At 46.2% G+C, this 15692-nt stretch overlaps 1 protein-coding gene across 1 annotated transcript in view; it reads right to left on the minus strand.

Annotated features, from left to right (window-relative positions):
• LOC310753812 (inositol polyphosphate 5-phosphatase OCRL-like) overlaps nt 1–15692 on the minus strand; it is a gene marked incomplete at both ends in the record, with an annotated part of 1016056 nt that overhangs the window by 875593 nt on the left and 124771 nt on the right.

Consider the following 15692-nt stretch of genomic DNA (forward strand, 5'->3'; position numbering starts at 1 on the left):
TGATTCAACCACACCTACATCTTGTCAGTTGAGAGCATCAGGCAGAGCACCCAGCACCTACCGAATCCTTTTTTTATGCCAGCAGGTCTTTGTAACGGAAGTCTGATGTCTTCAATGTTAACTTTTTCTGCAATGTATTTCTCGTGTGTCACTTCAGAGATGATTATAGTCAAGTGGTGTATAAGCTGTTTAAATAGTAAATGGTTGAATGCAATTTTAAAAATAATAATTGTATAACAAGGGGGAAAGCATACTTGTATCTGACCATATCTTAATGGACACAGACTTTGATAAATAGCATCCTAGCCATAGGCTAATTTTGTGGAGTTTAAAGCTAAGCATACAAGTTCCCAAAGCATGCTTTGAAATCCGTATGAACTCTAGTATGCTGTCGGGGGAAGAGGAAGGATGTGGTTGGCTGAAATGAAGTCCGATCCTGTACAGATAAATCACTAGTGGAAGCGCCAACAGAAACGTGTACAGATTCCACACGATCATGAGGAAGCCTGAATCTGGGCAGGACCTTGTCTCTTTGCCTGTCATTTGTGGCTGTTCCACCCAGGTCTGAGACGCCTTCCGGAGTGAAACAGTGATCGGGGGGGGGGGGCGGGGGAGGCAAGAGGATGGAGCCGTCTAAACCCCTCCGCGGGTACTTTGAAAACAGACTCCTTTTGTCTGGATCTTCCGCGTGCAAAGATGGGTCTGTATGCATTTTGAGCAGAGGAGGAGGGTCTGTGGAACTGCCCACCACTGCGGTGTACTGTTCCCAGGATATTAAAAAATAAATAAATATTCAAAGTTATAACAAGACATATTATCCAAAAACATATCCTGATCCCCCCCCATTTTTCCTCCCTCCCCCTCCCCCCCCAGAACCCCCACCCCACCCCACCTCCTGACTTCCCTCAGTTCCAGTCTTTGGTTTCTCTAATATTGCTATTTTCTGCATGTTACAAAGTTGTATAGATCCTCAAACTGTTTAGCTGATTATTATCAGTAAAAAGAATAATTGTGGATGTTTATTCGAAACCTGCCAAGGAGTCCAATTTGCTTTGTTGCGTCTTCAGAGACTTTGTGAAAGGTTCCCATTCATCCTTAAAGTCACAGTTATCCTTGTTCTGTAGGTTATATGTCAATTTTGCCAGTTTTGCATAGTCCATCAACTTTTCTCGCCATGATTCTTTAGTTGGGGTTTCTTCAGTCTTCCATCCTTGTGCAACCAGAACTCTCGCAGCCGTTGTCGCATACATGAAGATGTTTTACAACTTTTTTGGCAGATCTTTCCCTACAATCCCCAACAAAAATGCCTCGGGTTTTTAAACAAATGTTAAATGGGACATTTTCTTCAATTCATTGTATATCATTTCCCAAAATGTTTTAATTACCTTACACTCCCACCACATATGATAAAATGTTCCCTCCTTTTCCTTACACTTCCAACATATATTTGAACTAGTTTTGAACATTTTCCCTAACTGCACTGGTGTTGTATACCATCTGTACATCATCTTCATGTAGTTCTTCATGTACTGTTCCCAGGATAGGTAAAGATCATTCAACAGTTTTCAAATTGAAAAACGGTCTTTCATTTTTAGACCCTTTGTAACACCATCCAGTTCATTTAAGCACAACCTACGACCCTTGAGGTTTTTACTGAAGCAAAAGGATTGATTCCATCCCTGTATCAAACAGCTGTGATTTGAGGATTGTCTGTTTCATAGCAGCTCCTGTGCCCCTTCCCTCTGCTGCATTTGGCATGAAATTGCCGGTGATTTCCCCAGGAGTAAAAAGGCCTACCTACTCTGGGCTTATTCTTGGGCATTACTTTGCAACAAAGAAGAAAGCTTTTCGTCTTCTGTTTCTTTTCATTTTTATGTTTTCAAAATGCTTGATATCTGACACTGATTTCTGTATATTGTGTTTTCTTTGTTTTTCAAGCTTTCATAAAAAATAGCCTTTGAAACCAGCTGGTACAGTGGTCAGAAGACTTGCCTTCGTGTCCACAGAATGGAGAAGAAAAGTTCGCCCAACGAATCCCTGGGTGCGACCCCAGAGACCTCCGGCTCCCACCTGGCTGAGCCTTCTCATTGCCAGCTCACTTTGATGCCCTCTGTTCCCAGAGATACCACTGGAAGAGCTGCTTCCCTTAGCCAGGAAGAGTCGGGGTCCCAGCAGCCTTCCCAGCAGGCCTCCCACATTTCCTCCTCCTTGGGCAGTGCTCCATTGCAGCTCCCCGAGCAGCTTTCCGAAGAAAGGCCCCATGGCACTGGCCAAAGTGCTTCCCTCCCATCTCTGGATGAGGTTTCTTCTTCCCAGTGCACCACCCAGGGAACGGGTCACCAGCTTGCAGCGACGTTCTCTAGCCTGCAGTCTGGGAGTAGGAAAAGTGTGATCACCTTTGCGGGGACCCAGGCTGTTTCCTCTACCTCTAAGTCTCCAGAGGGGTCTGTCCCAGCTCCGAGCACAGCTGATCTGGCTAAAGGCGGCCAGGGGCAAGGCCAGGTAAGTCCAGATTGAGAGGTAGGGAAAGGGCTTTGAGGCTGTAATGCCCTCCTTGAGTCTCTCCAGCTGCTTTGGACAACTGCCCCCATCCCTGACCCCTGGCCATACCGCCTGGGCCTGGTGAGAGATGGAGCCCCAGAACACCTGGAGTGCACCAGGCTGGGGAAGGATGTCGTGAGGTGGAAGGCAACAGGAAGGCAGACAGCCCATCCCGGGGTCGGTCCTTTTCCTCCTGCGTGCCACATTTCCAAAAGGCAGCTTCTAGCTTAATGGCTCACCTGAGCCGCCATCCTTTAAACTGGGGAAGCAGCAGCGGCTCATCAGATCTCACAAGTTAGGAAGTCCTATGTTATAGTCCCCATCTTCTTGTTATGTCCTCTTGGTGGGGAGGATCGTGCCGTTTTCCTGTGGGTGGGCAGCCAGCCAGCAGCAGGCTGGCAGGTGGGCCCAGGGAAATGGCTTTGTTGGGGGAGCCTCAGAACTCGTCCTCTGCATGTTTGTTCCCTGTTGCCCCAAAGTGGGAACTGTCTTGCAATTCAGGCTTGTGGCACACAGGTAGAGAAGGGGAGCCATTTGTCTCTTCAGATGCCTGGGAGAAGAGAGCAGTGGGTGGGGGCAGCCTCTGCTCCCCCTTCTAGAAAGGAAGCCTTTGCCAACATGGGTGCAATTCTGCTCCATGTGGGGAAAGTGTTTATCCATCATGGATTTGGGGGGATGCTGCTGCCACCCAATATGGGCTTTGAAGGATTTTGTTTTACTGTGGGCCTGTTTATTCTGCTGCATTTCAATGTTTGCCTATTTTCGGACCTAGATGTAAAGTACCTTGAGATTCCCACATACGAGGTTGCAGGTAAATACTCTAATAATAATAATAATAATAATAATAATAATGCCAACGAGCTCTTCTACCTGGAAGTGCAACATCAGCCCTTCAACACATCAGCATGATGTGCAGTTGTCACACGGCTACGACTCATAAGCCATGAATGCAGGTCTGAATAGTGCCCCTTTGGAAACCCCCACCCTCTATGCAGAAAAAGAGCATCTGCCCCTGAAATCCTTTCAGTATAAAGTGTATGAATGACAGGCAGCTAAAAAACTGTCTCCTCGGCTATTTGGCTCATGTGTCTCATAGAACAAACTCCGTGGACGAAAACAGCCTTGCCAGGAATGTGAGCCGACTTTAATCCAGCCTGCCCTGAAATATCTCAGAAGTGAAGCAGGAGAAAGAGGCCCAGTTTATGGCGGTGAGCTGACTTGGTTTTGAGAAGGAGGGTGTGCGCTGCAGGGGAATGGTCTGCTTATGTGAATAGGCTGGACTACAAAATCTCTGGCTGCTCTTATATTCTTTTCCTGCAAGCAGTCCTCTACAAGGAGATCCTTGGGCTGGGAGGGGGCTGGAAGTGACCATACTCCAGATGAGGGGGAGCATGAAGCCATGCTCTGGGCTTTCGTTTCGTGTTGGAATGGAGATGTAAAATCACTTCTTTTGTATTCAGGTCAGGACAAGAGATGCACACCTGGGAGCTTGACGGCAACTGAAGGGATCCACGGTGAAGGGATCCTTCAGACGGCAACTGAAGGAATCCATGGTGATCCTGGACAAGCTGCACTTGCTGCTCAGGTACGGCCAGAAGGAGGCTTACCAGGCGTCCCCGGTTGCCAGGGAGAGTCCCCGGATTCAGCAATCTGTCCCTGGCAGAAATTTGTCCACGCAATGTCCCCGGATTTACGCCTGGGGACTTCCTGCGCTGCAACATGGCTGACGCCATGGCAGCAAGCAGCATCGGAGGTCCCGACTACATCCGGGGACATTAATTAAATCCGGGGACATTCCAGCCAGTTCCAGCCAGCCAATCCGCTGGCTGGGGAGGGGTGCCCCGACCTTGCTGCAGCCGCCGCCGCTGAGGAGAGGGAGAGCCAGACCCGAGAGAGAAGAGACCCAGAGGAAGGTATGTCTGCTTTAACGCCTCATTGCTGAGCAAAAAGCAGCGTTCTTGGCTGTTCCTGTGGCGTACACCCCTCCCCCCTTTTCTCCAGCTGGACGGCTTGTCTTTGGGGCGTTGAGGCAAAGCACAGCAGAGGGGATTCCCTGCCCCCCCACTTTGTGGGAGAGCTCGCTTGCAGAAAGGGATAGCGCGCGGTTGGAGAGCCTTTTATTTGTAATTGCTCTGGTTGCTTAGAAGGGTAGTTGGCGGATGAAGTGAATCAAGTCAACTTTAATCTTTTAACCTGCCAGAAAAAGGGCCAGTTTGAAACAGCGGCCGTCTAGTTCACAGAGTTCCTGAACAAGCATGCATGGAAACACCGGTTTCTATAATAACTGAAATGTGCTTCATTTGGAACTAAGTAGAGCCTCTCTGCTAATGCAGAGCACAATCCACAGCTTCAGGCTAGGCCATTTATATACCCAGAATCCAGAGCAGCCTTTTCTCATACTCCTCTGAAGTACCACCACTGCAACACCAGCGCTTGGCCTTCTGGCACCTGCAGGCTAGGGCAAGAGCTCTTTAGCACCCTGGGGTGGAGCTCCTTCTCAGCAATAGCACTGTCTGCTCATTCCCAACTTCTTCAACCAGTGCCTCTGTGCCTTCTGTAAATGTCTGGAGTAAATGTCTAGCAGGAAGTGTCTGTCTTCTCCAGGATGTTGAAATACTGAAGAAGGCGCCCAATAGCCCTAAGACGGGGGCGGAAACAGTACTTAAGGATGATCAAGCATTGCGTATGAAGGTCCAGGAGCTTGAAGAAAAACTCCAGCTGTTGCCAGAAATACTCCAGGATCCACAAGGAAGAGGTATTTTTGAGAATCCTGTCTTCACAAATTCCGGGGACATGGCCCTCCCAGTGTTAAGGTGGAGAGGTGGGGTTGGGAGTTTGCAGATAAGAGTCAAAAGTTAAAAATGTAAAGGCTAATGGAATTCTATTTAAAAATCAAAAGTCGCTGTGTTGGTTCAACTTATAGTGTGAGACAAAAGACAAGATGGAAAAGAAAAGATAAGGAAGAGAGAAAAGAGATAGAGAGAAAAAAGAAGAAAGAAAGAAAAAGAAAACACAAAAAATCCTACTGAAAATAGTTTGTTTGTTTGTTTAGAAAAGGGAAGGAAAAGAAAAAAACCCATTGTAATAAGTAAATAGAAAAAGGGGGGAGTGGGGATGGAAAAGTAGATATATATAGAGAATTCTTTAATGAGAAATAATAATAAAAAAAACTTTTTAAACTTTTTTTGAGTGATAGCAGCTCTTTTGGCTGAGGTGTGGCATGCAGCTGAAACAGTATTTAAGGAAACTCAAGCATTCGGTGTGAATCTCCAGGAGCTTGAAGAGAAACTCCAGGCGTTGCCAGCAACACTCCAGGAGCCGCAAGCCAGAGGTATTTTTGAGAATCCTGTCTTCACAAATTCCGGGGACATGGCCCTCCCAGTGTTAAGGTGGGGAGGTGGGGTTGGGAGTTTGCAGATAAGAGTCAAAAGTTAAAAATGTAAAGGCTAATGGAATTCTATTTAAAAATCAGGTCAGGACAACAGATCCACACCTGGGAGCTTGACGGCAACTGAAGGGATCCACGGTGATCCAGGACAAGCTGCACTTGCTGCTCAGGTAAGGCCAGAAGGAGGCTTACCAGGCGTCCCCGGTTGCCAGGGAGAGTCCCCGGATTCAGCAATCTGTCCCCGGCAGAAATTTGTCCACGGAATGTCCCCGGATTTATGCCTGGGGACTTCCTGCGCTGCAACATGGCTGACGCCATGGCAGCAAGCAGCATCGGAGGTCCCGACTACATCCGGGGACATTAATTAAATCCGGGGACATTCCAGCCAGTTCCAGCCAGCCAATCCGCTGGCTGGGGGGGTGCCCTGACCTTGCTGCAGCCGCCGCCGCTGAGGAGAGGGAGAGCCCGACTCGAGAGAGAAGAGACCCAGAGGAAGGTATGTCTGCTTTAACGCCTCATTGCTGAGCAAAAAGCAGCGTTCTTGGCCGTTCCTGTGGCGTACACCCCTCCCCCCTTTTCTCCAGCTGGATGGCTTGTATTTGGGGCTGTGAGGTAAAGCACAGCAGCGGGGATCCCTTGTCCCCCCCCCCACTTTGTGGGAGAGCTCGCTTGCAGAAAGGGATAGCGCACGGTTGGAGAGCCTTTTATTTGTAATTGCTCTGGTTGCTTAGAAGGGTAGTTGGCGGATGAAGTTAATCAAGTCAACTTTAATCTTTTAACCTGCCAGAAAAAGGGCCAGTTTGAAACAGCGGCCGTCTAGTTCACAGAGTTCCTGAACAAGCATGCATGGAAACACCGGTTTCTATAATAACTGAAATGTGCTTCATTTGCAACTAAGTAGAGCCTCTCTGCTAATGCAGAGCACAATCCACAGCTTCAGGCAAGGCCATTTATATACCCAGAATCCAGAGCAGCCTTTTCTCATACTCCTCTGAAGTACCACCACTGCAACACCAGCGCTTGACCTTCTGGCACCTGCAGGCTAGGGCAAGGGCTCTTTAGCACCCTGGGGTGGAGCTCCTTCTCAACAATAGCACTGTCTGCTCATTCCCAACTTCTTCAACCAGTGCCTCTGTGCCTTCTGTAAATGTCTGGAGTAAATGTCTAGCAGGAAGTGTCTGTCCTCTCCAGGATGTTGAAATACTGAAGAAGGCGCCCAATAGCCCTAAGACGGGGGCGGAAACAGTACTTAAGGATGATCAAGCATTGCGTATGAAGGTCCAGGAGCTTGAAGAAAAACTCCAGCTGTTGCCAGAAATACTCCAGGATCCGCAAGGAAGAGGTATTTTTGAGAATCCTGTCTTCACAAATTCCGGGGACATGGACCTCCCAGTGTTAAGGTGGGGAGGTGGGGCTGCGGGTTTGCAGATAAGAGTCAAAAGTTAAAAATGTAAAGGCTAATGGAATTCTACTTAAAAATCAAAAGTCGCTGTGGTGGTTCAAGTTATAGTGTGAGACAAAAGACAAGATGGAAAAGAAAAGATAAGGAAGACAGAAAAGAGATAGAGAGAAAAAGAAGAAAGAAAGAAAAAGAAAACACAAAAAATCCTACTGAAAATAGTTTGTTTGTTTGTTTAGAAGAGGGAAGGAAAAGAAAAAAACCCATTGTAATAAGTAAATAGAAAAACGGGGGGAGTGGGGATGGAATAGTAGTTTTATATATATATAGAATTCTTTAATGAGAAATAATAATAAAAAAAAACTTTTTAAACTTTTTTTGAGTGATAGCAGCTCTTTTGACTGAGGTGTGGCATGCAGCTGAAACAGTATTTAAGGAAACTCAAGCATTCGGTGTGAATCTCCAGGAGCTTGAAGAGAAACTCCAGGCGTTGCCAGCAACACTCCAGGAGCCGCAAGCCAGAGGTATTTTTGAGAATCCTGTCTTCACAAATTCCGGGGACATGGCCCTCCCAGTGTTAAGGTGGGGAGGTGGGGCTGCGAATTTGCAGATAAGAGTCAAAAGTTAAAAATGTAAAGGCTAATGGAATTCTATTTAAAAATCAGGTCAGGACAACACATCCACACCTGGGAGCTTGACGGCAACTGAAGGAATCCACGGTGATCCAGGACAAGCTGCACTTGCTGCTCAGGTAAGGCCAGAAGGAGGCTTACCAGGCGTCCCCGGTTGCCAGGGAGAGTCCCCGGATTCAGCAATCAGTCCCCTGCAGAAATTTGTCCACGGAATGTCCCCGGATTTACGACTGGGGTCTTCCTGCGCTGCAACATGGCTGACGCCATGGCAGCAAGCAGCATCGGAGGTCCCGACTACATCCGGGGACATTAATTAAATCCGGGGAAATTCCAGCCAGCCAATCCGCTGGCTGGGGGGGGGGTGCCCCGACCTTGCTGCAGCCGCTGCCGCTAAGTAGAGGGAGAGCCCGACTCGAGAGAGCACACCCAAAGGAAGGTATGTCTGCTTTAACGCCTCATTGCTGAGCAAAAAACAGCGTTCTTGGCCGTTCCTGTGGCGTACACCCCTCCCCCCTTTTCTCCAGCTGGACGGCTTGTCTTTGGGGCGTTGAGGCAAAGCACAGCAGCGGGGATCCCCTGTCCCCCCCAACTTTGTGGGAGAGCTTGCTTGCAGATAGGGATAGCGCGCGGTTGGAGAGCCTTTTATTTGTAATTGCTCTGGTTGCTTAGAAGGGTAGTTGGCGGATGAAGTTAATCAAGTCAATTTTAATCGTTTAACCTGCCAGAAAAAGGGCCAGTTTAAAACAGCAGCTGTCTAGTTCACAGAGTTCCTGAACAAGCATGCATGGAAACACCGGTTTCTATAATAACTGAAATGTGCTTCATTTGCAACTAAGTAGAGCCTCTCTGCTAATGCAGAGCACAATCCACAGCTTCAGGCAAGGCCATTTATATACCCAGAATCCAGAGCAGCCTTTTCTCATACTCCTCTGAAGTACCACCACTGGAACACCAGTGCTTGGCCTTCTGGCACCTGCAGGCTAGGGAAAGAGCTCTTTAGCACCCTGGGGTGGAGCTCCTTCTCAGCAATAGCACTGTCTGCTCATTCCCAACTTCTTCAACCAGTGCCTCTGTGCCTTCTGTAAATGTCTGGAGTAAAAGTCTAGTAGGAAGTGTCTGTCCTCTCCAGGATGTTGAAATACTGAAGAAGGCGCCCAATAGCCCTAAGACGGGGGCGGAAACAGTACTTAAGGATCATCAAGCATTGGATATGAAGGTCCAGGAGCTTGTAGAAAACCTCCAGCCATTGCCTGCAATACTCCAGGAGCCGCAAGCAAGAGGTATTTTTGAGAATTGCGTCACGCGGCGACCCGGAAGTAACGGAACGGGTTACTTCCAGGTTTCGCTGCTCGTGCATGTGCAGACGCTCAGAATGACATCACGCGCATGCGCAGAAGTGTCAAATCGTGACCCACACACACGCAGACGCGGGTTGCGTTCTGCTCATGATGCGAACGGGGCTCCGGGACGGATCCCGTTCGCAACCAGAGGTACCACTGTAGTTGAAATGCCTGACTTGTTCAATGGCTTGTCCATTTAGGAGCCATTTCTGCTTCCTGGGCTGTGCCCCCAATACTACGGCTTTTGTCTTGGAATAATTTGTATTCAAATCTTTGTTATGACACAGTCTCCCAAAGTTCTTTAGTAATCGCCTCATACCCACTTGCGTTTGTGCTAACAACACCGTATCGTTGGCACGTAGCAAAATGGATACATTATGGGATAAAACTGAAAGAGGGAAATATCTGGCCATTTGGGTTCCTTTATTACATCATTTACATAAATGTTAAACAGCAGAATTTTAGAAAGTATTTCAAAGTGTTTAAAATGATTTAGGAATTACAAGGTTAGCTTTTTAAAAAAGATATTAAATAAGTTTTAAAAGCCTGTATGTGTAACTGCTGATGATGTTGGGGGGTGGGGGGTGGCAGCAGCTGTGCTTCTAAGACTCCCTTAAAACTGATTTACAGTGCTGGCTCTTGGAGATTGAAAGGGGACATAAAAAGGCCTTGCCCCAAATTAAAGAAAAACCAACAAACAACCCGAGTCAAACAATTAGAAAAACCAGCCTGTGGAGCTCAGATGAACAAGTCCCACTTTGGTGCAACTTGACCGGAATGACATGCACAGATGCTCCCTTCTTTTTCTCAGTGATAGCAGCTCTTTTGGCTGGGGTGTGGCAAGGAGCTGAAACAGTATTTAAGGAAACTCAAACATTCCTTGTGAAGCTCTGGGAGCTTGAAGAGAAACTCCAGGCGTTGCCAGCAACACTCCAGGAGCCGCAAGCCAGAGGTATTTTTGAGAATCCTGTCTTCACAAATTCCGGGGACATGGCCCTCCCAGTGTTAAGGTGGGGAGGTGGGGCTGCGAGTTTGCAGATAAGAGTCAAAAGTTAAAAATGTAAAGGCTAATGGAATTCTATTTAAAAATCAGGTCAGGACAACAGATCCACACCTGGGAGCTTGACGGCAACTGAAGTGATCCACGGTGATCCAGGACAAGCTGCACTTGCTGCTCAGGTAAGGCCAGAAGGAGGCTTACCAGGCGTCCCCGGTTGCCAGGGAGAGTCCCCGGATTCAGCAATCTGTCCCCGGCAGAAATTTGTCCACGGAATGTCCCCGGATTTACGCCTGGGGACGTCCTGCGCTGCAACATGGCTGACGCCATGGCAGCAAGCAGCATCGGAGGTCCCGACTACATCCGGGGACATTAATTAAATCCGGGGACATTCCAGCCAGTTCCAGCCAGCCAATCCGCTGGCTGGGGGGGTGCCCCGACCTTGCTGCAGCCGCCGCCGCTGAGGAGAGGGAGAGCCCGACTCGAGAGAGAAGAGACCCAGAGGAAGGTATGTCTGCTTTAACGCCTCATTGCTGAGCAAAAAACAGCGTTCTTGGCCGTTCCTGTGGCGTACACCCCTCCCCCCTTTTCTCCAGCTGAACGGCTTGTCTTTGAGGCGTTGAGGCAAAGCACAGCAGCGGGGATCCCCTGTCCCCCCCAACTTTGTGGGAGAGCTCACTTGCAGATAGGGATAGCGTGCGGTTGGAGAGCCTTTTATTTGTAATTGCTCTGGTTGCTTAGAAGGGTAGTTGGCGGATGAAGTTAATCAAGTCAACTTTAATCGTTTAACCTGCCAGAAAAAGGGCCAGTTTAAAACAGCTGCTGTCTAGTTCACAGAGTTCCTGAACAAGCATGCATGGAAACACCGGTTTCTATAATGACTGAAATGTGCTTCAGTTGCAACTAAGTAGAGCCTCTCTGCTAATGCAGAGCACAATCCACAGCTTCAGGCAAGGCCATTTATATACCCAGAATCCAGAGCAGCCTTTTCTCATACTCCTCTGAAGTACCACCACTGCAACACCAGCGCTTGGCCTTCTGGCACCTGCAGGCAAGGGCAAGAGCTCTTTAGCACCCTGGGGTGGAGCTCCTTCTCAGCAATAGCACTGTCTGCTCATTCCCAACTTCTTCAACCAGTGCCTCTGTGCCTTCTGTAAATGTCTGGAGTAAATGTCTAACAGGAAGTGTCTGTCCTCTCCAGGATGTTGAAATACTGAAGAAGGCGCCCAATAGCCCTAAGACGGGGGCGGAAACAGTACTTAAGGATGATCAAGCATTGCCTATGAAGGTCCAGAAGCCTGTAGAAAAACTCCAGCCGTTGCCAGCAATACTCCAGGAGCCGCAAGCCAGAGGTATTTTTGAGAATCCTGTCTTCACAAATTCCGGGGACATGGCCCTCCCAGTGTTAAGGCGGGGAGGAGGGGTTGGGAGTTTGCAGTTAAGAGTCAAAAGTTAAAAATGTAAAGGCTAATGGAATTCTATTTAAAAATCAAAAGTCGCTGTGGTGGTTCAATTTATAGTTTGAGACAAAAGATAAGATGGAAAAGAAAAGATAAGGAAGAGAGAAAAGAGATAGAAAAAGAAGAAAGAAAGAAAAAGAAAACACAAAAAATCCTACTGAAAATAGTTTGTTTGTTTGTTTGTTCAGAAAAGAGAAGGAAAAGAAAAAAACCATTGTAATAAGTAAATAGAAAAAGGGGGGAGTGGGGATGGAAAAGTAGATATATATAGAGAATTCTTTAATGAGAAATTAAAAAAAACTTTTTTTTAAAAAAAGAGAAAGTAATAATAATGAAAATGAGTAAATGAGTAAGAAGTGAATAGAAATGGATGAATAATGAGTAATAATGTATTAATACAAAAGGGAGGGTTGTTTGTATAACTAAAGAAGAAGGAGGAGAGAGGGAGAGAGAGAGAGAGAGAGAGAGAGAGAGAGAGAGAGAGAGAAGGGAACAAGAAAAAGGGGCAGTTTTAATTCTCCTGTGCGACCCCCAGGGCTTGGTGTCGGGTCCCTAGATCGGGGCTGAGGCGGCGGTTCCAGGAAATGGGCTCCAATGGTTCAGGCCGCCTACCTGGGTTCATAGGGTTCTAAAATATTGATAAGAAATGGACTGAAAAATAAGCTAAATAAAATAAAGCATGGTTTTTGCTGTGCTCCCCTGCACTGGCAGGGGAGGGTCCATGCTGCGTTCTTCTAGCCCCCAGTGCGGCTCCTCTGCTCTTTTGCTCCAGCCACTGGTGATATTGGCTTGGGGTCGGAGCTGGGCTAGGTGGGGCGTTCCCTCCGGGCTTCCCTGTCTCTCCCGATCCCCTCCTATCATTATTCTCCTCCTCCCCCCCCCATGTTACCTGTGGGGGCGCCTTACCAATACAGTCGTACCTTGGATCCCAAACGCCTTGCGACTCGAATGTTTTGGCTCCCGAACGCCACAAACCCGGAAGTGAGTGTTCCGGTTTGTGAATGTACTTTGGAGCCCAAATGTCCGATGGGGCTTCCGCGGCTTCCGAATGTTTTGGAAGTCAAATGGACTTCTGGCATGGATTCTGTTTGACTTCCGAGGTACCACTGTATATCTTCTCGGAGCAGGGGCAATCCCATTGCCGCCTTCAGTTCTCGTAAAGCTAAGAATTGCTTGTGCAGATCTTGATGCCTTCAAGGCCGAGGCTGTCATCTGATGAGACCCAGTACTCCTATCAGAGAAGCAAATCCTCAAATACAGTCATACCTCTTCTTTTATCATATAAATATTTATTAAGTTTTCCAATTTTATACAAACACAAAAAGAAAAAGAAAAATATTGAAAACAAATCATTTTCAATGACAATTTTTCAGTAACATGTTTCTTTGACTTCCTCATACCTCCCCTTCTTGTTTTCTAGTTCAAATTGTTAATCCAGCAAATCCTAATCTCTTAACATTCCTTTTAATTAACACCTTATTTTCCACTCAACTTTTTAAATTTTATGACTTAAACAATTTTAATCCCTGTTATCTTTATCATAACAGCTAGAGACCACAAAAGTTCAATCCAGCATCTTTTCAGAGTTCATTAATTTTGTAGTATTTGTGTAGATAGTCCTTAAATTTCTTCCAATCTTCTTCTGCCGACTCTTCTCCCTGGTCGCGGATTCTGCCGGTCATTTCTGCCAGTCCCATACAGTCAATCAACTTCATCTGCCATTCTTCCAGAGTGGGTAGATCTTGAGTCTTCCAGTACTTTGCTATAAGTATTCTTGCTGCCATTGTAGCATACATAAAAAAAGTTCTGTCCTTCTTTGGCACCAAATGGCCGACTATGCCCAAGAGAAAAGCCTCTGGTTTTTTCAAGAAGGTATACTTAAATACCTTTTTCATTTCATTATAAATCATTTCCCAGAAAGCCTTAATCTTTGGGCACGTCCACCAAAGGTGAAAGAATGTACCTTCAACCTCCTTACATTTCCAACATTTATTATCGGGCAAATGATATATTTTTGCAAGCTTGACTGGGGTCATGTACCACCTGTATATCATTTTCATAATATTCTCTCTTAAGGCATTACATGCCGTAAATTTCATACCTGTGGTCCATAACTGTTCCCAGTCAGCAAACATAATGTTGTGTCCAACATCTTGTGCCCATTTAATCATAGCTGACTTAACCGTTTCATCCTGTGTATTCCATTTCAGCAGCAAGTTATACATTTTTGACATAATTTTAGTTTTAGGTTCTAGCACTTCTGTTTCTAATTTAGATTTTTCCACCTGGAAGCCAATTTTCTTGTCCAAATTGTAAGCCTCCATTATCTGAAAATAATGGAGCCAGTCTCGCACTTTATTTTTTAGTTTCTCAAAGCTCTGCAATTTCAGTCTATCTCCTTCTTGTTCCAAAATTTCCCAATATTTTGGCCATTTGGCCTCCATAATGAGCTTTTTCTGGGCTTTCGCTTCCATTGGTGACAACCACCTTGGGGTCTTATTTTCCAGTAAATCCTTGTATCTGATCCAAACATTAAACAAAGATCTCCTAACAATGTGATTTTTAAATGCTTTATGAGCTTTAACCTTATCATACCACAAATATGCATGCCATCCAAAAACGTTGTTAAAACCTTCTAAATCCAAAATGTCTGTGTTTTCAAGAAGCAGCCAGTCTTTCAACCAGCAGAATGCTGCTGATTCATAGTACAGTCTGAAGTCTGGCAGGGCAAAGCCACCCCTTTCTTTTGCATCAGTTAAAATCTTATATTTTATCTTGGGCTTCTTGCCCTGCCAGACAAATTTAGAAATATCTTTCTGCCACTTCTTAAAACAATCCATCTTGTCCACAATTTGTAATGTTTGAAACAAAAATAACATTTTAGGCAATACATTCATCTTTATAGCTACTATTCGACCCATCAAGGAAAACTTCAAATTTGACCATATTTCGAGATCTTTTTTCACTTCTGACCAGCATTTCTCATAGTTATTTTTAAATAAGTTCCCATTTTTAGATGTCATATTGATCCCCAGATATTTCACTTTCTTCACCACAGTCAAACCTGTTTCATTCTGAAATTTCTCTTTTTCAAACAATGTCAAATGTCATACCTCTTCTTCCGCTCGGTTCAGGTTACGTCTTTTCAGGTTGCGTCCCGCGGCGACCTGGAAGTAATGGAACGGGTTACTTCCAGGTTTCGCTGCTCGCGCATGTGCAGATGCTCAGAATGACATCACGCGCATGCGCAGAAGCGGCAAATCGCGACCCACACACGCGCAGACGCGGGTTGCGTTCTGCTCATGATGCGAACGGGGCTCCGGAATGGATCCCGTTCGCAACCAGAGGTACCACTGTAGTTTAAATGCCTGACTTGTTCAATGGCTTGTCCATTTAGGAGCCATTTCTGCTTCCTGGGCTGTTCCCCCAATACTACGGCTTTTGTCTTGGAATAATTTGTATTCAAATCTTTGTTATGACACAGTCTCCCAAAGTTCTTTAGTAATCGCCTCATACCCACTTGCGTTTGTGCTAACAACACCGTATCGTTGGCACGTAGCAAAATGGACACATTACGGGATAAAACTGAAAGAGGGAAATATCTGGCCATTTGGGTTCCTTTATTACATCATTTACCTAAATGTTAAAAAGCAGAATTTTAGGAAGTATTTCAAAGTGTTTAAAATGATTTAGGAATTACAAGGTTAACTTTTTAAAAAAGATATTAAATAAGTTTTAAAAGCCTGTATGTGTAACTGCTGGTGATGTTGAGGTGTGGGGGGTGGCGGCAGCTGTGCTTCTAAGACTCCCTTAAAACTGATTTACAGTGCTGGCTCTTGGGGATTGAAAGGGCACATAAAAAGGCCTTGCCCCAAATTAAAGAAAAACCAACAAACAACCCCAGTCAAACAATTAGAAAAACCAGCCTGTGGAGC

The sequence above is a fragment of the Podarcis filfolensis genome (genome assembly GCF_964270895.1).
Source record: "Podarcis filfolensis genome assembly, chromosome: W".
Taxonomy (NCBI): Eukaryota; Metazoa; Chordata; class Lepidosauria; order Squamata; family Lacertidae; genus Podarcis; species Podarcis filfolensis.